This window comes from Carassius auratus, chromosome 34 (assembly GCF_003368295.1).
Source record: "Carassius auratus strain Wakin chromosome 34, ASM336829v1, whole genome shotgun sequence".
Lineage (NCBI taxonomy): Eukaryota > Metazoa > Chordata > Actinopteri > Cypriniformes > Cyprinidae > Carassius > Carassius auratus.
Window position 1 is genome coordinate 5754452 of NC_039276.1, and position 24050 is coordinate 5778501.

At 39.1% G+C, this 24050-nt stretch overlaps 1 protein-coding gene across 13 annotated transcripts in view; it reads right to left on the bottom strand.

Annotated features, from left to right (window-relative positions):
• Nucleotides 1–24050, bottom strand: part of LOC113053703 (poly(rC)-binding protein 3) — a 61030-nt gene that overhangs the window by 14184 nt on the left and 22796 nt on the right. The window contains exon 1 of one of the 13 annotated variants that reach the window (XM_026218972.1): nucleotides 11559–11609. The exons of 11 other annotated variants lie outside the window; for them this stretch is intronic. The gene's annotated coding sequence lies outside the window, so the exon portion shown is untranslated. Of the gene's footprint in view, nucleotides 1–10329; nucleotides 10421–11558; nucleotides 11610–24050 lie in introns of those variants that run through there. One more of the 13 variants, XM_026218973.1, reaches the window with a different exon arrangement.

Consider the following 24050-nt stretch of genomic DNA (forward strand, 5'->3'; position numbering starts at 1 on the left):
GATTATAATTTTAACTGCTGTGTGTTATTTAATATGACAGGTAAAGTTTAGATTTTCATATATTTCATTTTATTTTAGTTTACTTCAAGTAACAGTGTTGTTTTAAAGGGTTCATATGATGCGATTAAAATGTTCCCCTTCTCTTTGGAGTGTTACAAGCTCTTGGTGGATAAAGAAGATCTGTAAAATTGTAAAGACTAAAGTCTCAAATCCAAAGAGATATTCTTTATAAAAATTAAGGCTCGTCCACATCCCCCTAAAATGGCTTGTCCTAACACTCCCTCAAATGTCGATGTCATGATGTGTGCAGATTTTCATAACACACGGCAAAGCCGATATATCGGCCGATATTTGGCATTTTGAACATATCGACATCGGCCTATACGTTTTTCTGCTTGGCCGATGTGTTCAAGGTGGGACTTTTTTTGACGGCGCTGAGAGCTGCAGCACCTGAGCGCACACATTGCAAACACTCTCTCTCTTGTTCGTTCTTAACAGTTCTGTCTAATACAGATAGAAGTCCGTCTAATAATCAGAACAGTTAAACAAAGGAATTAAAGTATACAGAAACTATTATAATGATTGCTTTCATATTAGGTCTATTAGTAATAGAAAATAAAACATTATGATACTTTCTCATTTGCCGTCAGCATTAAGCAAATACAAATTTTAATAATTTAAACAAATCTTTGTATGACTAATGAACATTTCATTTCACAAACCTTGCAAACTTAGTTGAATCCAGCTGTGAGATCTCGTGAAGTGTGCATTTTTATCCAGCATGTGTTCTCTGAGTGATGGTCAGTCTGTGAGAATTGAATGCATTAAACTTTAATGTTGTGATTTCAAATTATGCTGTGCTTTATGCATTCGCCCACTGTCATATTCATGTAATTTTCACTGTGTACTGTATATAAAATGAGTTTTTCCCTGAGTTTATTTGAAAAATATGATTCCCAATGCACAGAAACTTCCCAGAATACTGAGTGCCCTGTTGGTTACAGTGCTTACTTTTTTTAAATCATATTTTTATAAAATATGTATTTGTGAAAAATACTGTCATCTAAACTATAAACGTTTCTTTTACAATTGTATTTTTTAATCCACTGTCAAATAATTGCAAATTTCTTAAATATTAATAATAATTGTAATCAAATCATATCAGCTTTATATTGTCTATCAGCCCCTGCTTTCCAAAATATCAGCAGTCCCAAAAAAAAGGCAAATCACATATCAGTCGACCACTACTCCTAACAGTACATTGATTGAACTGCTAAAAGACAACCGATGATGGGACGTGCATGAGCAGAGCAGCTGGACTGAGTGTCCTGCTGCTGGCCTGGGAGACGGCATAGTATGTTAAGGGATTTAACATTTCCGTAACATGCTTGAGGCATTCGGCCAATCACAACACACTGGATAGCTGGCCAATCAGATCACACTTTGCTTTTTAGAACGATGAGCCTTGTAAAATCGACACGTTTCAGAAGGCGGGGCACAGAGGAAAAACAATAATATACATTATATGAAAAATAATGTGTTTTTTTAACCTTAAACTGGATAAGCACATTGCATTGCCCCAAATACACAAAATTATGTTCTTTTTAGCAGCATCTTATGACCCCTTTAATGGTTTTAGTTTTAGTTAACCATAATTAACCCTGAATTAAAGTATTAACCATATGTATATATATAAAAAAGAAGAATTATGACATTATATATAAAACATACTACTTAAGTGGTTTTAAAAAACACTCTTATGTTCAACTAATTGCATATGATATAAAATGTAAATGATACTCCATTTTTAGTTAATTGCAAATAACATGCAATTAAGTTTCCAAAAACATTACATACAATTTGCATTTAAATACAATCTTTTAAAGTATACTTTTCCATAAAAAGAACTCTTTTATTAAAAGTATTATTTTTTTTAACAGGGGAAAATCAAACAAACTCTGAAAATGTGAAATGGCTAGGCCTTATGGGTTCAGAGAAATGCTAGAAATTCACTCGAAGAATGAATTTTTCTGCCATAGAAATATTTTCTATCATTATCTAGAAACTCTTAAACACACTGCAATATTTTGGAGCGACAACCACATTTAAATGTGATTCTGATTCTGATTCTAAATGCTGGAGTGAATCAGAAACATTGTGCAATTGCAAATTGTAATCAGAAACATTGTGCAGTATAAATATGGTTGGAAGCACAAGGAACAGGATTAAGAGAAGTGACAACTGTATTTATCTGCAGTGAGCACGGTCACGGAGAGCATGCAATGTTCCACACTTCTCCTCGTGACTCACTTAATGTAGTAGTTCTTCATCTTCCTCAAATGACTTAAATCTCAAATGCCCGCATGAAATCTTATCTAATTAAATCAGCCTGTAAGACAACAAACAACACGGATGCTGTGGGCGAGGCAATATCACCTTGTGTGTTACTTTACAAATAAACCAATTTCAGAATGAGGAAAGGCAATCTTATCGTTTATGTGAAGCTAATGCTCCATATCTGGTGCTTCAATGAAAAACTGCATGAATAATATGAATATTATTACTTAGATGATCATGTTTAGTGAACCGTTAAGAATGCCTGAAGGATTACATTTTAAAGTGCTGCTTTTTTGAATATTTTGAGGTGACATAAAAGAGTGCTTCCTTAGGCACCTATACATCCCAGGGGTTGATTTAAATACACAAATATTATTTTTGTCATATGAAGGTCACATTTAAAATGGTCTAGGAAACTTTTTGCCATGCCTTCATCATACTGTACATTTATTTATTTATTTTATTTTTTTTAAATGTCTTTAATGTAGATTTTGTTATTTTCTTTACCAAGATATATTAAAATATTAAATATGAAAATATATATATCTTTAGCACAAACACCCCAAAAATACAAAAAAGAAAGAAAAACAAAACATTATTTAACCAGGACAAACTTTGTATTGTACATCATCTGTATATATCTGTACAAAATATTATTTCATTGTGTGCATGTAGGATACATACAGTAGAATATAAAATTTGTCATAGGCAATCATCCCCATTTTAATCCCCAAACAAATTTATATATAAAATAATATTTTATCCACAAATGTCTTGTAAAACTCACTGAAATAATCTTTATTTACAACTTTTCAAAAATATTTTTTGAAGTAATATATATATTGAAAAGTGTGTTTAGTTCCTAAAAGCCCACAGGGCCAAAACTGCTTGCACAAAATAACCCAAAAACAGAAACAGAGATGGCCGGGTGGTCAACAGCCCACAGAATACAGTGGACATCTGAACGCTACATCTTTGTGCTGATTACAGCAGTCATCAGAGCAAAAGCAATGGCTGCATAAACACACTCATTTGTCCTTTCACTCACTTCTTCTATTGATTTTGGAGTGTGTGTTTTTGGCAAGGAGCGAGCACATTTCCAATGCCTTTCAAGAAAGTATGAGAAAATTAGCCATTGAAATACTTCACATTTTAATTCTATTTTATGTTAATCATAAGTCTGATATCTTGCCGGTGGTAGATAAGCTCAGTCTTTGCTGAAGCACAGGATATAGAAAGTGGGTCATCCCTTCCTCTAAAGAGCTTCTGGCCCCTTCCTCTGTGGTACCTATTGAATTAATCACGCTTTACGCTTGGTCAAGCAGAGCTCCCAAAATGCTCCTTTTTCTATCTCTCTCTACTTTGCTTCAAATGCAGCACAACACTGTCATATTAATTCATATAAATGACCAACAGCCATACATGTTATACAGTATCTGTGAAATTATGTTGTTTAGTAAACAACAGATCAGACTATATTAAGACTAAATAAACACAATTCTGACCACACATTAACTATTAATTTGACATTCTTAAATGGATGAAATAAAGCTAAAATCAAATCAAATATTGGTATTAGATGAGAAACTTAAAAATAGTAAAGGAAAATGAAAATTTACTGAAAATGAAAACTAGCTGAAATAGTAAATTTACTAAACTTAGACCGAATTCTAAATAATGCTAAAGAAAACATAATAAAAAGCACATAACCAAATTATTAAAACTAAAATGAAACACAATATACAAATAAAAGCTAACTGAAAATATTAATAAATATAGTAGAACTTTATTTTATTTTACAGTCCTGTTCTGCATGTACATACTGTGTACTTGTTATAGAAATTGCAATAACTGGGTAATAACTATGTACTAAACCTAACCTATCCCATGTAATATGTTCTAGTAATTTCTTAGGTAAGTACACTGTAAGTACTGGTACGTAATCTAAGTGCACATAATGTAAAATAAAGCAACCATAAATATAATATAATATAATATAATATAATATAATATAATATAATATAATATAATATAATATAATATAATATAATATAATATAATATAGTATAATATAATATAATATAATATAATATAATATTATACACTGTTCTTCCCACTAAAACATGATTGACTTAAAATAGAAATGTTAGGATTAAAATAAAGTATTGCAGATAAACCTAGAGCTGCCAGTGTCTGTTTTTTTTTAATTTTATTATTATTATTATTATTATTATTATTATTATTATTATTATTATTTTATTCCCAGTATCTCTGTGTTCAACTTAAAATCTCACCAATTATTGTCAGAACCAAAAAAAATCTGTTGACTTACAAGATCTATGGATGATGAAGACATAAATTACATGGATGATATGAGAAGTGGATACAGTCTACACAAAAAGACATTTCAAGGAACATTTAAAACTGGTGTTTTTGTAACTGCTAAAATAGGAGAAAATAATAACCTTATTGCTTAAAATTGTGTGACCTTGTAATAAGGAAAATAACAAGAGACAGAACCCGAGGCTGCAATTCACTATGAGACAACCAGAATCAAATACCCCACTTCCTATGGCATGACCACCGCAGTTTAAGCAGTTCTGCAAGGAGAAAATAAATCTAAATGCTTTTTTCAGACCATAGGCAGTTTTTCTAATTAATTTGAAATGGAAAAAAAAAGTTATTGAACGTCAGAAGCAGAAAGACTGCATAAACAAGCCATTTGTCAATTGCTCAAAGGTATTGACTCATACTGGCTAAAAAAAAAAAAAAAAAAAAAAAAAAAAAAACAGATATATGGCTAAAGTTTTAGCACAATAACTGTATTTCTTGATAATGAGAATGGTCAAGTGCTGTACTGTAATGAATCTTTTTTACCAAAATAATCAACCACTGACATTAAAGTTAAGTGAAATGATGTGCACAATTTGACATGGTTTTGATTGAAACATGGACTAAGATTGGAAGACGGGCTGAAAAGAAACAAGGGTGTGTGATGTCAGCTTTAAAGGAAAGCCGTTTCAAACGAGACCAACAAACTTTTTTAAAATTCAGAATAAGATGCACTAGGTGTGCACAATACGACCAGGAACATGCATTAAAACAGAATTAGTGACAAAATATTTACAATTTAAAATTGTTCTGTTGTCCGTTTTGTTAACCTTTTGATTTGATCTTTCATGAACAACCCCTTTTTTTTTTTTGCAAAATAGCATTTTTGTAATTGAAAACTGAGAGTCAAAAAGTCAATGCAGGCAAGTCCATGCAAACTGCTGACACACTGTCCACTGTTAAATCACGTTGAAGAGCAGTTGAAGGGTGCTGAGATTGTACATTTACAGCACCCTACAACTTTAACTCCGTGATTCCTAAATGAACACTTTGAGCAGAGACATCGAAGTCTGTATGTCTATCTATGAACAACTCTGATATCCAACAAGGGCCAAATCCCAGGATAAGACAGCATGAAATGGCATTAAAAACTCATTTTATTTATCAAACACATACTTCCAAGTAAAAATTATGTTCAATGAGAGAAAGAAAGTAGGTTGGGACCAGATTTGATTAACAATGTAGACAATTCTGTGATTTCTTTCTTGGAATATTGTTCAACAAGACCAGGAACCAAATAGGGCTTTTCATGTTGACTTTAAGATAAACCTAAATCTCAAAGACACAGACCAGCGAGTGTGGTCCTCTTTGGGAGGAAGAGGGGGGTAGGTCCCTGTACAAGTGTGGGCTGTCAGAGGGGCCTGGACAGTTCAAGCACCATGATTTATCGTGTTAAACACATCACTAGTCCTGTCAGTGTATCAAGGACGAGAGCTTAACAAGAGGCGACAGTGTTTATTGGAGACACTGGCTCATGCGAGATTTCAGGGCAAATTATAGCTGGAGGCAGTTTGTCTTTTCTCTTGCTCTTGAAATCACAATCACGGGCGGGCACGAGGATGAGAGACCAAAAGCAAACAGGAAGAAGGGAGGTAACAGGAATGATCGTCACTATGGTGCAGAGGAAGCAGAGAGGCCAAAACAAGAGCCAAATTTAATTGTTCACGCTGTCTAAAATATTTTAACATTTTGGTAATTGCGACTTTTTATCTCACAATTCTAAAATTAATTTTTTTCTCAGAAAAGTCTGATTATAATCTCGCAATTCAGACTTTTTTCTCGGAATTGCGGGTTTATATCTCACAGTTCAGACTTTATAACTCGCAATTCTGAAAAAAAAAAAGTCAGAATTGCAAGATATGAACTCGCTATTGTGAGAAAAAAAGAGAGTCAAAATTGCAAGATATAAACTCGCACCTGCAAGTTATGAAGTCAAAGTTGTGAGTTATAAAGTCAGAATTGTAAGATATTAACTTGCACTTTTGAGTTAGAAAGTCAAAGTTGTGAGTTATAAAGTCAGAATTGTAAGATATAAACTTGCACTTGTAGGTTATAAAGTCAAAGTTGCGAGTTATAAAGTCAGAATTGTGATATATAAATTCGCAATTGCAAGAAAAAAACTGATTCAAATTCAAATTTTCAAAAAAGAAATATAAGAAACAGATCTGGAAACTTCTATAAAATATCAGAACAAATCTAGTAATTACCTTTTTACTAAAAACGTATATGTAAAATATATTTTACAAATGTAAAAGCAATCTGATAATGCAATTTTGCTGAATTTTAACACCTGTCAATCAGAGTTCTACACATCCTGCACCTCATCCCTACATATTGTATTACATTTAAACAATTCCTCATATTTCCCCCCAAAACAGGGCTGATATTATATAAAAAAAAAGAAAGGTCATAAGTTCCATTGGTGCCCGATCGGAAGGGTCATGCAGAGATTTTAGATGAATCAACAGCATTAGTGCTGAACATGAAAATGACAATAATCAAAAGAGAATTTTCAATTGTGGGTAAAGAAAAACAAGAGGATTAAATGTTACTTGTGTAGTGCAACAGAATAATATGATTCCAAACAGGATTATGAACCCACAGCAGAACACATCCACCAAGATTTATAGCAAGATCAAAAAGAAAAAAAGTCAGTCTTTAAAGATGTCTAGCGTTGCTAAACAACATTCTATATTTTCTACTATAATAAGCATATGGCAAATGAACTGATCAATCTGAATAATAAAAAAGAAACAGTATGTAAATAAGTAACAGATCACCCACTTCTGATGTTTTGATTCTTGAGTTCACAAAAGTTCACAAATGTAAATGCAAATGGTCCTCTTAATACCAATCTGAAGATCTGTAAAATGATTGCTTCTACTCAGAGAGGATATTCTCTCTGTGATGAGGGCCTTATGATGGGTCATCACTCTAAACGTGGGGAGGAATTAAACCTCTGAATAAAGCGCAGGCTGGGAGCATTTGATCTGCAGCCATTAGACACACAGAAAGGGAATAATGTTGGAAGATAATGTATGATTCCTACTATTGTTGCAATTTTATAAACACTGAAAACACAAAGCAATAGAAGAAAAAGAAAAAAAACAAGGGTAAAAGGCTAAATATAATCTAAATATAGTCTATCTACCGTCATCTGGCCTGTCTTAATCCTCCATTCAAACATAAACCAGCCATAAGTCTGCTTCATAATTCAGTGCCATGAGGAGAATTTCACTGCAGGAACAGTTGCTTTCAAAATACTCAGAATGAACTTATGAACCCTACCAACTCAGTTTATGAGCGTCAAATACTAAATTGTGTATTTTGTACTTTTTCCAACTGCACAATAGATTTTTTTAAAGATAAATTAAGTTGCATTTTCAGCTTGGAATTATATGATAATAGGATGGTGAAACATCACAAATAGGATGACTTTTTTTTTTTTTTTTGCTGTTTAGCATTTTTTTTTTTCTATAGTTCAACAAAAAGGGAAAAATGTGCAAGCAATATTTGCCATAAAAAATTACCCATAATTCAAAATTGGAATTCTATATTCAAAGCAACTATGTTTTATGTCAACTGAAAAAATAAACTGAAAATAAAAATGATGTTTAGTAACAGGAAAACCGTAATTTTAAATCACTTTTAATTTAATTTAATTATATATATATATATATATATATATATATATATATATATATATATATATATTATACAATCTATATGTGTGTGTGTGTTTGTGTGTGTGTGTGTGTGTGTGTGTGTGTGTGTGTGTGTGTGTGTGTGCAAAATACATTATATTGACATTAGGCCTATATACAATATAATAATCAAATAATTGGTAGATAGGTAATTTATTTATATATATATTTAAATGGTTGGTTGTTGTGTCCCTAATCTGGAGCTAAAATAAAACAAGGTTTTATAGTGACCATTTTAATTATCTTTCAAAAAATATTCATAGTCATATCCTCCATTGTTATTATGATAAACAACAAAAAACACAGCTAAATAAGACCAAGCCAACTGTGCACAATGTTTAGTCTTTGTTTTCCTTTATTGGATTCCCTGCTCATGCACAAAATTAGCAATCTCACACCTTTTGATACAAGTAATCAAGTAACTTGTCCAATCAAAATCTTTCATGAGAAACGTGTTGATTAAAATGGCCAGTCATCCAAATATTGATTCCCTAAACACAGAGTGCAAGCACACTGTGTTGATGCCAAGTGATAATACAGGCTTTCACTGTAAAAAAATAAAATTAAAAAAACATTGGGTTTTCTGGCACAAGTGTTCCCCGTGGGCATGCAGCATCACCAGGGCTGGGGTTTCTTTGGCTGGGCGTTGTGTTATGGGGGAGGCGCATGAACACTCTTATGTGAACAACTCTAGAGGAGCCTTTTGTTGCAGTATGCGTGTCTGCAGGGGCACCCTCCCCTACTCAGCCTGACAGGGGCTTCAAAAACTGTCAGCCCTGATCAGTCGCCCTTGCCTGGATCTCAACCCAAATTATAATCAAGAGCTCAGTTGCCCAGCAATGCCAATGCAAGATCAAGCAAAACCGATCCAGGGATCTGAGAGCCCGGATAACGGTACCAACGACACATGCTACGCTAACGGCCTACTAATCGAAAGTGCCGAAATGCTAAATGGAGACACCTCTGGTCGTCTCAAGGCATCACAGTACAAACCATTTCTGAAATCACCAACATGCTTGTAGAAAGCTCAGTATGGATTTAACCCTGCGTATTTAGACACTTTCAAAACCATTTAAGTGAACATGAACTTGTTACCGATTCAACCAACATTCAACCCTTGTATGAGAAAATTCCATCAATTCATTAGACATGTAGGGAAGATGGTAGCACAGCAATATAACCCTTCAAATCTAAACTCTTAAGTTGAAACAATCTCAGGTTCAGAACCAAAAAAACTCTTTGTTCTGTTCATAGATAAGTCTACTGAAACGCTAGTAATGGATGGACTCTGTAGCAACAGTTCTTAAGACAAAATCTTCCATGTCATTGTGACAGATAAAGAACGCATGACGATAATTGAAGTAATGATGACGAACAAAACTGTGTACCTCTCTAGAAGCATTAATCAAAGGGCCGAGCAGCGTTTAATGTTACGAACTGCCATCAAGGTCGGAATCACAACTGAGACTGACACACAAGTCAAAATCCTACACGCCATACTGTCGACTACGGACAAACAATATACGAATATATCAAAAAATGCCACAACCTACAGCAAATAAAGCAAATCAGTTCAAAATATCACAAGCTAGACCACAACATCAACGTCAAGATATGTCTTGAGATGTAAATACTATTTAATTGAATGTTAAGGGGACTATATATAGTATAGACTATATATGGTCCTAAACTCCTGGCGTTCGGAGACTTGGGCAAGAAGAATGATTCCAATGGATGAATCCGGGAGACCATCATCAATAAAGACATCACAAGGTAAAATGTTCAGTTAACTGACAAAGAAAATGCCCTTTCTTATGACCAATCATAACACACCAGGCCACAATGTTATATCAAAGCATATGTTAAAAATAATGTTTGAAAACATAAAAAGATTTACCTTCACAGAGCTCGTAACTGATGGCCACCAATACTGATGTTCGGAAAGGACTGAAATTAAAAACCACACAGGGAAAATGATTTCTCCAGCGATGTCTCGCTCAACCCCAATGGAACGGCACCATTTGATTGGTCCTGGTATGAGGTCATGTGGGTAAGGCGTTGGACACGTGATCCCTCAATGGATACAATGCGCAAATCACAAAAAAATTGCCTAAATCCAAATTTTACTGCATCAAGTCCCTTGTTTGTCGACAGCATTATCAATGCTTGGGCTGAGATAAAGGTTTTCGAGGCTAGAGGAGTCCCACTATGCTCAGCCCCAGGGGTATTGGGGGCGGAATCAGCACCCAAGACTCAAGTCGTCTAGCGGGCGACACGTCAACAAAGCTGTACCCACCACTGCACATGCCCATTCCTGCAGTCTGGTCCAGCCCAGGGTGCCTGGTCACCATCTGTAGACTCTTACATCAGTTACTTCTGTCATTACACTGAATTTGTCTGTTGTGACATTAAAGATTCAACCTTCACATGCTTCTATGCCCCTTCTACCCCACTCTGTCCCAGTGTTTCTGAGCTGTAAGACATACAGCATGAACAATAAAATCAGGAGAACAGACATGGCCTAAAAAACAGGAGGTTTAAGCCGGGTGAGGGGTGGCTTTCGATCAACATCACAATATCTGACAGTCCTTGTGTCTACCAGCCATTTTAATCTGGCTGAGGAATTATGGAGAGCTCTGCCGGCTCAATCTGGATTACGAACCCCTGGCTAATTTGCTTCATCTGACCAGCAGAATACAAATTAATCATGCATCATTGAGGTTAAAACCCTAGAATCATGATTAAATAACTGTTACTAATGCAAATATTTGAATGCCTTTGAAAGAGGTTTAAAAATCCAGCATAAGCAATTTCAGAGGTATAAAACGTAAAGCACAGTATGCCAACAATTGAGAATGTAGGTACTGCTGTGCTTAAGATCAGCCTAAGACTTCAACTCAAAAGTGTCCAAATTTGAGACCAATCGAATGGCTGCTTCTTTCGTTCCCCACTGATATAAATTCAATCCAGTCAATGAAGGCAATAGAAACACTAATTCAAAGTGACAAATGTTCAGACAAACATTCACAAAGGGAGAAAACTTCCAGTGATTCCAGAGAAAAAGTGCAAAACAAAATCATAAACCCAAGATATACGTTCTTAGTGGAGCTTATCTAACATCCTTACCAGTGAGAGGATAGTTCTAGCGGTTGAGTGAGGACCAGAGATGGAAGACAGTAGGCACAAGAGGAGCGTGAATGAGCACTAGCCCTATAAGTAAACTCGAACCATGCCCCCAGCAAGGTCAAAAGGCAGGGTGGGGTGGGGAGGCACAGTTGAGTTGTTTGGGAACATCTATGGGTCCATCGTACATTGATTAATTGAGCAAGCGAATAGGCCCTGACGAGCATGAAGGAGACAGCAATCAGAGTTTGAAAGGCTAAAGGTCACCTGGTCTCATAGAAAACACAATGAAAATTCTGTACAAAACATCAAATCAGTCTCTTGTTCTTCAAAGTACCATGTGTCTAACAGTGCTCTACAGAAGCACTTGTTGGATTGATCAGTTTAACTTTGTCCGTAAGCCCTAATTGAGCCACAAGCCTGCAGGGTTTAATTAAGCAGCTCATTACTGACTGCATGACACAAGGGCCGCTTTATTGGCTCAGTGCTTTGCTTCGAGAGACCTAAAAAATCCATAAATCGCTGAGCACAGAGGGAACGTGCAAATGCCTATGCCAGTAACCCATGATAGCGGCGGCCTCTTATTTTATGCACACAGGCAAAATCTCTTTCCACTCAGATCCTCAAAAAGAATTCTTCAGGATGTTCTTAGTGATAATGTGAGGAAAGAAAGGTTCTTACCCCGATATCTTAAAAATCTTGAGGTCAGCGTGAGAATGGTTCTTCCTTTCAAAGAGGAAGTGGATGCTTAAGACTCATTGCCCTGGAGGTTTGGAGGAATTCTGTAGTTTAAGTGTATCCCTTGGCCATACCTTCACACACAGGCTAAGGATAAGTAAAAAATTCTGTAGCCTCAGGTCTCGATCACTCCGCTGCGGACTGGCTTTAAAAGCCTTTATGCCACCCCTCTCACCCAAGCCTAGCTAGAGTCGGTAATGGAAAATTTCGCCTGACCCTCCATTCGGTTGCAGTGAGAGCTTTGAATAATGGGACACCCCTGCAGCTAAAACCAATAGCCAATAAATTTCAAACGGAACATTCAGAGTGGAACTGTGTTGCACAGCCTTGTTAAGCCATGTAAAGTACAAAACATAATACTTTGCATAAAGGATAAATGTACATACTGTATGTGCTACATCACTGTTATTAAAAGAATAGTTCAACAAATAAAAATTGTAATTCTTTTATCATTTACTCATGTTCGAGCCGTTATAAACCAACTGTATGTGACTGACTTTCTTCTGTGGAATATAAAATGTAACATTTTAAAGAATATTTGGAGATATTAAAAGTCTCCATTCACAAATGTTGTGTGTATGTGTGTCTAAAGAGATGTAATAGACCAATGATGTTAAACAGGCACCATATTTCTGGCCCTCCACCCATGGAGGTTAATTTTCAAAAATTAACTTTGGTGTGTTTGTCACAATTAGACCAATTTTTTGATACTTTAATGTTTGTTTTATACCTATTTTTCAGAAGTTAAACTTATGTGTACCACTGAAGAAAGTAAGACAAAAAAGCATGTCAAAGCAAGTACTTAAGAGTGACATCTGTGAATTAATGACAACATAATTTTTGGGGAAAATATTTCTTTGAAGGACTCTTTCATTATTTCCTTAAACTCAAGCACAAAAACTTCAAAGCCAGGTTTGGAGAGAGACATTTGTCAAACCCTTTTGTTTATGAATACTTCAAGGTATTTTTCCTATTATGTGGATATGAACGCAATATAAAATGCATTTATGTATTTATGCAACTTCCCTTCCAACTTGTCCATGTGTCCCTTTCTTGCCCTGTCTCATGAGATCAAGAATCACAAACCAAGCAATACAATAACAAACAAAAAATAACATGTTTTTGAATAGAACATATTTTAAACCACACTGACTTTCATAGTACTTGTGACTATGAACAGTTGAAACATTCTTCAGAATGTCTTCCTTTGTGTTTCACAGATGTCAGACAGTCAGTCAATCATCTTTGGAACAAGAGGGTGAGGAAATTATAAAAAATTTCACTTCTGGGTGAATCTTTTTAACACTGTTGAAATCTAACAACAAAGAGGAGGTGACAACAGCTTCCCTATGCTATAAACATTTTTCCTTTGTGTGTAAAGGTTTGAATTTAGCATAAAGACATGCAAAATCGAAACCTTGAATCTATTTTGGATGCATTCAAACAAATGCACAGAATGCAAGCTGCTCTCCAAAGGCAATTTATTCAGAGACAAACAGCAATGAGAATGAATGCAAACACAGGCATACTTGCGTTACATGGCTTTACTTCTTTATTGTATTTTTATTTTATATATGATTTTCCAAAAGATTTCTGTTTTAAATAAATTCTGTTGTTTTTAATTTTACGTTCATTGAAGAATATTAAAATAAACATTAAAGCAACACAACTGTTTTCAACAGCAATGATAGAATATTTCTAAAGCACCAAATTGGCATATAACAATGATTTCTGAAGGATCAGGTGACACTGAAGACTGGAAGAATGATAATGAAAATTCAGCTTTGCCATCACAGGAATAAATGACAATTTAAAATCTTTATTAAAAAGAACATGCAAGAAACAGGATTAAGAATGAACAGGGGGGAAAAAAAGAATGTGACAGATTTTGCTTTGTGTTACAGCGCTCTTAAAAGAATACAGAAGTACAAATAAATAATTTCTGGGGAAACCGTTTTAGAAAGCTTTCATTTAAGAAGCAGGAGTAAATATTTTGACAAATGAATAATATGAATGCAAAAGCAGAATCGCATAATATGTGTAATACAAAATTATAATTTGGTGCTGAGATATTCAGCTATTGTGTATCAGAAGGAAACAGGCAGTGCATGTTAATGTAGTCCATCCTCCACTAAGATGCCTGTTCAGGTCAGCTTGGCAGCACCCTAGATGGCTCAGCCTTCCTTAAAGCAACGCTTCATGATCCTTCAAAAGGCTCCAGTGATTCAGAGAGACCTCTTAAAGTCTTCTGGGGCTTTCCTTCCTTCCTGTCCTATGCTATATTTTCCTGCATGCACCCTCTGATCCAGAATACAGAGGCTAAACACTACAGCTCATGTGGCCAGGTGCCGAGACCCAGTGACACAGGACTGAAGTGGGAGAAGAAGATGTCACAGCAACTCACTGATAAAGTTCTCCCAGTGTTCACTTGCCAAACCCCCTCTCCTCATAACCACTCCAGGCTATTCTTTAGAGTATGTATGACTCCTACTGTCTATGCTGGCAATGTTAACACACAATACAGAAAAACAACTGGTAAGCCAAAGTCAAATATCTTTTATAATGGACGGTCGGACATACAGTCTATATTGCCTAATGCCTATATCTGACAAAAAAAGGACAATTAAATTAAGGCTGCAATGCCAGCAAGTATTTGCAAAGGCCTGTAGAACAAGTCTAAATAAATCAGCATGCATTTATCAGTGTCTGGACGTTTTTCTCAGGGGAGTAAGATATCATCCACACTTTCTGTTGAGAAGGCAAAAATGATTAAAAAAAAAAAAAAAAAACTCTGCACTCTGAGTTGTTGACCCAAATTGTATTATTACCAATTTGTTATTATCATTTTATCTAGAAATTAGGTTGTCTGTTGCATGTTACTGATATTATGTGAAGATTAATGTTGCAGATATTTGTATTAAAAGATAACATAATTATAAGCTAATTTAAGATAAGAAATAACCACACTGGGAAATATAGGCTAAAATTGCAATCACAAGAAATACATAACTGCTAAAAGAGTTGCAATTCCGAAAACTAAACTCACAACTGTGAGACATTAAGTCACAATTACAAGAAAAAAGGAATAAGTAATAATTCCGAGATATAAACTCATAATTGTGGAATATTAAGTCACAATTATGAGAAATAGTTGCAAAAATTAGAAAAGGCTGCAATTTCAAGGTTTAAACTCATAATTGTGAGATAAGTTGCAACTACAAGAAAAAGTCACAATTAATATAAACTCATGATTGTGAGATATGAAGTTGAAGTTACAATAGAATCACAATAATGAGAAATACATTTGCAATTCTGAGATAAAAATCTTAACAATGAAAAATAAAGTTAAAGATAATATATTCAGCACTGTAAACTATAAGGTCACAGTTACAAGAGACAGTCTTTATTTTGAAACCTCACTATATGAGATATTAAGGCAATTATGAGGAGCTGACTTTTCATTTTTTTCCCTCTTGAAGCATGTATGGATTTTAAATCATAAATCTGTTCAAAACATTTAGCAAAGCTTAATATATGATGCGTATGAATGGTACCCTGTATTTGGGAATCACTGAAATATAAGACTGCAAAAAAAACTGTGCGGTGATATCTGAAAACAAAAGAGAGGGAGAAAACAACAACAACAACAACAACAGAATCAACTCACACTGCTGCTGGAAATAAATAGAGCTGTGTTTGCACATTTATGTATGCAATAACTGAATGTGTCAGGGAACACTGTAAAATATGCTTATATAAATAAGCTTGTGTAGGATGTCTATAAAATCAAAGCCAAATACCTGGCTTTGGTTTCTGGAGCGATGAGATGAGTGTGTGTGTGTGTGTGTGTGTGTGTGTGTGTGTATGTGTGTGTGTGTGTGTGTGTGTGCGCGCGCACCCATTTAATGCCCTGCCTTTAGAATCAGTCAGGCTGCATCAGCATCAAAGTGAATCATTAGTGGCAGAGGAAAGTATTGCAAAAGCAAGCTTGAACAGAAACAAACAGTCCATGTGCTGTTGAAAAGCATGACCATTTAACAAAATACTTTCTGCTCAAGACCAGATCAAAGTGGCAATCATTCTAGAATTCAAGGCATTGGTGGTTCTGTGGGAGAAGTTTTGTGAGGCTGTTGAAATGATCAAATAAAGGGGTTTTCCTTTCACAGAATACTTAAAACCTCCCACTTCCAGAGCTTTCAGGGACATGACTAGTCCCAAACTATTTTATTTAGATACATAAATACATGACAGCAAGAATATTTGAAAGGTAATTCCTATTAGCCATTATTGCACATACTTTATTTATCCTGCCATTTCATGTCACTGTACACATTGTGTGCAGTTGCAGACTTGCTAAACTTATAAATGATCCACATCACATACTGTGTTTATTATCGTAGGTGCATTTCTTTTCTTAAGCAATTTAACACAATGTCTTACCAAAACCATAATTAGTTATAGTACAACATTCAGATTTTCACTGTGGACAGAAAAAAAAAAAAAGGTATTTATAATGTTGGTAACAAACAGTTTCGGAACCCTTTAACTTCTATAGTTTTTTTTGTCCATGCTACGGAAGTCAATGGGAGCTGAAACTCTAAGGAAAAAAAAAAAACATACAAAAGTGTTGCTTTTAAAAAGTATCACCATAGTGACATTTTTTATGAAAAAAATTCTGACTGTACCAACATTCTTCAAAATATCTTATTTTGTATTTCACAGAAGAAAAAATCCCCAGTCTCCTCCATCTAGTGAAATGATCTAGAGCCTTCACAAACAACAGAAGGGCTTTACAAGACCTCAAAGCTCTGAATTAAATTGCATATGCATTAAAAAATGATGGCGAGTGTCTACGCTGTATGAGAAAGAACGTCCCTAGGTTACGTATGTAACCCTAGTTCCTCGAGGGAACGAGACGCTGCGTCGATCGCATTTGGGGAACGCCTTTGGCAAGAACAACTCTGAATATCGTGTGCAATCAGTTCAATGGAAGAGCGTGACGTCACGGACGGGGTGACGTAGCGACCAGGAAGCTATAAAGGCACGTGCCACGCAGCTGGCTTCAGCTTCGAGTAGGGAAGCAAGCGCAGGCAGGGGTGCCGGGAGTATGGCTCGGCGACGCAGCGTCTCGTTCCCTCGAGGAACTAGGGTTACATACGTAACCTAGGGACGTTCCTCTTCGGGAACTCGAGCTGCGTCGATCGCATTTGGGGAACGATGTGCCAACGCTGCCAGACTACCAAACCCCTGCCTAGTGTGTATCCGTAGAGCACAGCTTAGGACGAGAGGACAGAAGAGCCAGGAGCGGCTCGCATATCGAGATTGTAAAATCTGGCAAATGTAGAGGGCGTGGACCACACCGCAGCGTTGCAGATGTCCAAGAGGGACACACCTGCCAGGAAGGCCTTAGAGGCAGCCATACTCCGCGTAGAGTGAGCCTTGGCTCCCAAAGGAAGGGGAAGACCAGAGGACTCATATGACTCGTTGATAGCCTCGACTATCCAACGGCTGAGGGTCTGCTTAGAGGCAGGAGAACCCCTGTTAGTAGGACCGTAGCATACAAGCAATTGGTCGGATTTTCTCCACAGGGCAGCTCTCTCGCACTGGACACATACAATTTAGCTTCACCTGGTCTGGCTCCCGAAAGGGAGGAGGACAGAAGGCCTGCAGTACGACAGGTTGTGGTGTGACAGAGGGAACTTTAGGAATATAACCCGCTCGAGGGTAAAGAAATGCTTTGGCCATACCAGGGGCAAAGTCTAGATAATTAGGGGCCACCGAGAGGGCCTGGAGATCTCCAACTCTCTTTAGAGAAGTAATAGCCAATAATAGGGCAGTCTTAAGTGTCAGATGTCTGTCTGATATTTCTTGAATTGGCTCGAATGGAGCTTTGCAGAGAGCCTCTAACACCACAACCAGATCCCATGGGGGAATACGGGACCGTACTGGAGGTCTCAGCCTCAGTGCACCTCGGAGGAAACGTGTAACTAGGGGGTGTCTACCCAGTGACTGGTCACTGAAAGGGACGTGGTAAGCAGCTATGGCCGCCACGTACACCTTTAAGGTGGAGTGGGTCAACCCCGCAGAGAGCCTAGCTTGTAAAAACTCCAGAACTGTACCAACTGGGCAGTTAACAGGGTCAAGGTGGCGATCTCTGCACCATGAAGTGAAGAGTTTCCACTTCAGGGCGTACAGTTTCCTCGTAGAGGGAGCTCTGGATTGGAGTAGGGTCTCAACAACCTCGGTTGAGAGACCAGCTGCTAACAGATGTGCCCCCTCAGGGGCCACACCCACAGCTTCCACAACTCCGGGCGAGGGTGAATTATTTTGCCCTGCGCCTGAGAGAGTAGATCTGTCCTGATCGGAATCTGCCATGGAGAGCCGTCGAGGAGAGAAATCAGATCTGCGAACCATACTCGGCCCGGCCAGAACGGGGCTACTAACAACAGACGGACCCCGTCCCGGCGTACTCTCGCCAGAACTCCCGGGAGCAGAGCGATGGGGGGAAAGGCATACAGACGAAGCCTCGGCCAAGTCTGTGCCATGGCATCTAGTCCCAGTGGAGCTGGGTGAACTAGAGAGAACCAGAGGGGACATTGCGATGTCTCTCGAGTCGCGAAGAGGTCCACCTGAGCTTGCCAAATATCTGCCATATCTGCTTCACCACCTCGGGATGAAGCATCCATTCCCCGGGCCTTGGCCCCTGTCTCGACAGCATGTCTGCTCCCACATTCAATCGCCCAGGAATATACACTGCTCTTAACGAGAGGAGTTTGCCCTGGGACCACAGGAGGATCTGGTACACCAGCTTGTACAAGGGGCGTGAACGCAGACCCCCCTGGTGATTGATATAAGAGACTACCGCTGTGTTGTCGGTGCGCACTAACACATGACAGCCTCTCAGGTCTGGGAGGAAATATTTTAAAGCTCGATACACTGCTAGCATTTCTAGACAATTGATGTGCCATGTCAGATGGCGACCGCTCCACAGACCGCGGGCAGGGTGGCCACTCATGACCGCACCCCAACCGGTGAGGGACGCATCTGTCGCTAGCGTTACACGGCGACCAAGAGCTCCCAGCACCGGGCCCTGATTCAAGAACCAAGGTTTCTTCCATATGTCTAAGGCACGAAGGCATCGCCGCGTGACCTGAATAGTTCGGAAAGGATTTCCCCTCGGGGAAAACCCCTTGGTCTTGAGCCACCACTGAAGGGGCCTCATGTGCAGGAGACCAAAAGGTATCACGTTGGACGCAGCTGCCATGAGCCCTAACAGTCTCTGAAACTGCTTCACAGTGAGTGACTGGCCTTCTCTGACTCTCTTGACTGATGTGAGGATCGACTCGATCCGAGCAGGAGACATACGTGCCTGCATCGTGGTCGAATCCCATACTACGCCTAGATAGGTGGTTCTCTGAACTGGAGAAAGTACACTCTTCTTGGCATTCAGTCTCAAACCCAGCTCCCCCATGTGTGCGAGAACGACATCTCGATGTCGAACCGCCATCTGCTCTGATTGAGCTAAGATCAACCAATCGTCGATATAATTTAGAATGCGGATGCCCTGCATACGGAGGGGTACCAGAGCCGCATCTACACACTTCGTGAATGTGCGGGGTGAGAGTGCAAGGCCGAATGGAAGTACTCGATATTGATAAGCTTTGCCCCCGAAAGCGAACCTCAGAAACTTCCTGTGTTGTGGAAGGATGGATATGTGGAAGTATGCGTCTTTGAGATCTATCGTGACAAACCAGTCCTCGGATCTGATTTGAGCTACAACCTGTTTGACAGTAAGCATTTTGAACTTCAGTGACATAACTGAGAGGTTTAACTGACGTAGGTCTAAGATCGGACGCAACCCCCCATCCTTCTTTGGAACTATGAAATACCGGCTGTAGAACCCGGATTCCCTGTCTAGAGGAGGGACCACCTCGATGGCCTCCTTCCTTAATAGGGTATTCACTTCTTGTTCCATAACCAGAGCCTGCTGGGGGCCGACGACTGTCGGTGTAACCCCATCGAATTTCGGCGGTGGACGGCCGAATTGAATAGCGTAGCCTCTTTCTACTGTGTGCAGGACCCATTGAGAAACATTTGGCAGAAGTCTCCACGCTGCTCGAAAATGTACTAAGGGAATCAGTCTCTCGAGACTGATATCTGGTGTAAGAGGCCCCCGAAGGGGAGGCGAGCTTCCCAGCTCCGCTACGCTCACGGGCGGAAATAACTGGGAGGGACGCTCGCGGGAGACCGCTGCGCCCTGAAACACTGGCAGGGTTGGCAGACCGGCCTCCGGAGGGTACCGGGGAGAGGCGGGCACCGTATACTGAGGTGGGAACCGCTCTGACCCCGTAGGGGCTACCCTCGAGGTCACTGGTAGCATGGCGTCAGGACCTCTTTGTCGAGGACTTCCTAGCTTCGATAATAGTACGAAGGTCTGATTTTAATCTAGGAGCCCCCGACTCAGAGCGTCGCTTAGACCCTCGGTCCCGGCGTGGGGGAGCACGAGTGGCGAGGCTCTGCTTTTGAGCCTCGCGGTATGAGGAGCCTGCTAGTGGCGTGGGTATCTCCCGTCCAGATAACCCACAAGAGCGACGAGGGAGGAAACTCTGGAACGCCGCCGCCTGTTTACGGGCCTCCTGGAACCTGTCGACGACAGTATTGACTGTGTCGCCGAACAGGCCCGAGGCTTGGAGCGGGGCGTCCAGGAGGCAGAACCTGTCACGGTCTTTAATTTGGGACAGGTTCAGCCATAAATGCCTCTCCGCGGCCACCAAGGCTGCCATAGACCGCCCAATTGCGCGAGCGGTCTCTTTGGTGGCGCGGAGGGAGAGATCAGCGGTCCGTCTAAGTTCTGCAATATCGTCGGACTTGATCCCCTCTCCCTCGTCTACATCTCTCAACAGGTCGGCCTGATATGCTTGAAGGACGGCCATGGTGTGAAGGCACGCCCCTGCCTGACCTGCTGCCACATAGCCCTTGCCCACTAACCCTGATGTCGTTCTTAATGCTTTAGTAGGCAAGGCCGGAGCCTTCAGAGACGACGCCGAACCGGGTGACAGATAGCCCGCAAGCGTCTGTTCAACCCGTGGCATCGCTCTGTAACCACGCTCATCGAGCCCTGTCACATTCCCATAATACTGCGAATCAGGGCCGAAAAGACGGGTGGAATATGGATGTTTCCACGACCTCGCTATCTCATCATGGAGGTCGGGAAAAAAAGGGAAGGCTCCGGGCTGGAGGTGGTTGTCTGGGCCTGAGATACCGCTCATCTAATTTACTTCTCTGCGGTTCATGTGATTTTTGTGGGGGCCAGTCTATTTTTAACTTCTCGACTGCGCGAGTTACCACCTCCAGCAGCTCCTCATACTGGGGCGAAAGGGGTGGCGAATCCCTGCCAACTGTCTCCACATCCACCTCATCAGACGAAGAGAGGTGGAGTGTCGACCCCTCGCCCTGGGCGGAAGAAACCGACGAGCGTGCTTCCGATCCCAGGGTTTGGGCGCCAGATCTAGCAGATGAGGAAGGAGATAAGGACGTGCCCGTCTCCATTCCCTCTGCCAGATCCACCTGCGAACCCCACGAGTGCAGCAGCCGCTCTGCCTCAGCAGAAGCGGGGCCAGAGCCGCGGGGAACGCTGGCGAAGGCTCCCTCCTCGAAGAGAGCCCTCCGGGATCGAAGCGCCCGCATTGGCAATCGTTCACAATGCGGGCAGTCGGCTCCCTCGAGAGCCGACTCAGCGTGCTCCGATCCCAGGCAAACCACGCATAAATCATGTGTGTCCCCAGCCGTGATGTAGCGCTGGCATGGAGGAACACACAGTTTATAGCGCGATTTGGTTTCGCCCTTCAAATGTCTCGTCTTAGCTTTAGACTTAGGCATCGTAGTCTAATGATACTGGACAGACAACAGTAAATAAGACTTACAAGACAGACTTATGAACATGCACACACAGAGCGCTTGCTGAAAGACGCGAAGCTGAAGCCAGCTGCGTGGCACATGCCTTTATAGCTTCCTGGTCGCTACGTCACCCCGTCCGTGACGTCACGCTCTTCCATTGAACTGATTGCACACGATATTCAGAGTTGTTCTTGCCAAAGGCGTTCCCCAAATGCGATCGACGCAGCTCGAGTTCCCGAAGAGGAACTACAACAATCCTCAGAATATTACACAAGGCTCATCTTGATTTTCAGTTTCAGTGGGCTGGCTCATTTTTCTGTACAATAGGCTACATCTCAAGATCTTGTGAGCAGACATCCAAACAAGTTTTAAATTCCAATGAGCTAAAAATATATATATATGTAAGGATAAGAGGGTAAAAGATCACCGAAAGCACTGTTAAGATGTGTTGTTTGTCCAGGTTGTCTAGCGGTATCTAGGTGCTTTGTACTGTAGCTATGTAGCAATATGTTTGCATGGTGGTGCTTTTCACATAACAAATCCACAAAGCAGAATTCATATTGGAAAGCAATTTCAAGATTTGGGAAATATTGCGAGAGGAAATCTGACAGTAACACAGGGCTTGACAATAATGATGGCCGGATGGCCTGGGGTCAGTGTGAGAGAGATTCGAGGCAGCTGATGGGACTGACTGTCACTTGCCTGATCAGACCAGATCTGTTTTGACATTTGTTGATCCCATTTTTATTTGTAAATTATAAATACATTTTGCATCATATCATAAGTTATCAGCACAATTGTATTTGATAAATGTACAGCTGTACATTTGGAACTGTATATTTTTCATTAATAATGGCACATAAAAAAACTACAATTCATGAATGAATGTATATTGTGTGTATGTATACTATATATATATATATATATATATATATATATATATATATATATATATATATATATATATATATATATATATATATATATAGTGAAATCATAGAAAAAAAGATGATATTTTGTATATTACATTTGGTACAGATGGTATTTTATATATACACTTACTGTACATACATATTTCTCAATATTTATTTAATATTTAATACACACACTAAATATAAATAAATATGCACACTAATTAAAATACATGAATAGTAAAAAAAAATGTTTTTACAAATGCTAAAAAACTAACAAACAAAAAAGTGTTTCCAATGTTACAAAATCGGAACCACCAGAAATCCTTACAGCTGAGCTCTGTAAGTAAAGAAATAATCCTTGACCTCCAAGATGTAATATGATGTTTTTATGACCGCGCATGTTCATGCACAACCCCGCTGTGCTGGGTTCAAAACATGAATCACTAAAAGACATAAAAAGTGAGCTACTGAAATGGCAATAATTATAATTGCTTTTACAGTCAATTATAATATGCTTTAGATTTAAAAGGACTACAAAAGGACTCTTACAATGGAGTTACACAACACAAATTAAGTGCTAGAGGAGTCACTGCACTCCGCTCATTCAAATGCATTCTGTAACTGGTAAAACAGTCATTGCAATGATGTTTAGATAAATTGCATGGTCATTGGAGCCATGCTCTGCATGCATTAATTCAATTAGTTACCAAATCTCTAGATTTGCATGCAAGCAAGAAAAAAATCATCCAAGCTCCCACAAACAAACACAAGTGAATGTGCTCAAGATGCATACTATGCATACATGAATTATAAAGAATGATAAATTAGAGTCAAGACCAAACAACACACCAGACGGAGTTATTCTGAAACAGGAGTGAAATAGTCCATCATAAATCAGGCTTTGACTGCACTGGAAACATTAACTATGACAAACAGGGGACCCCAG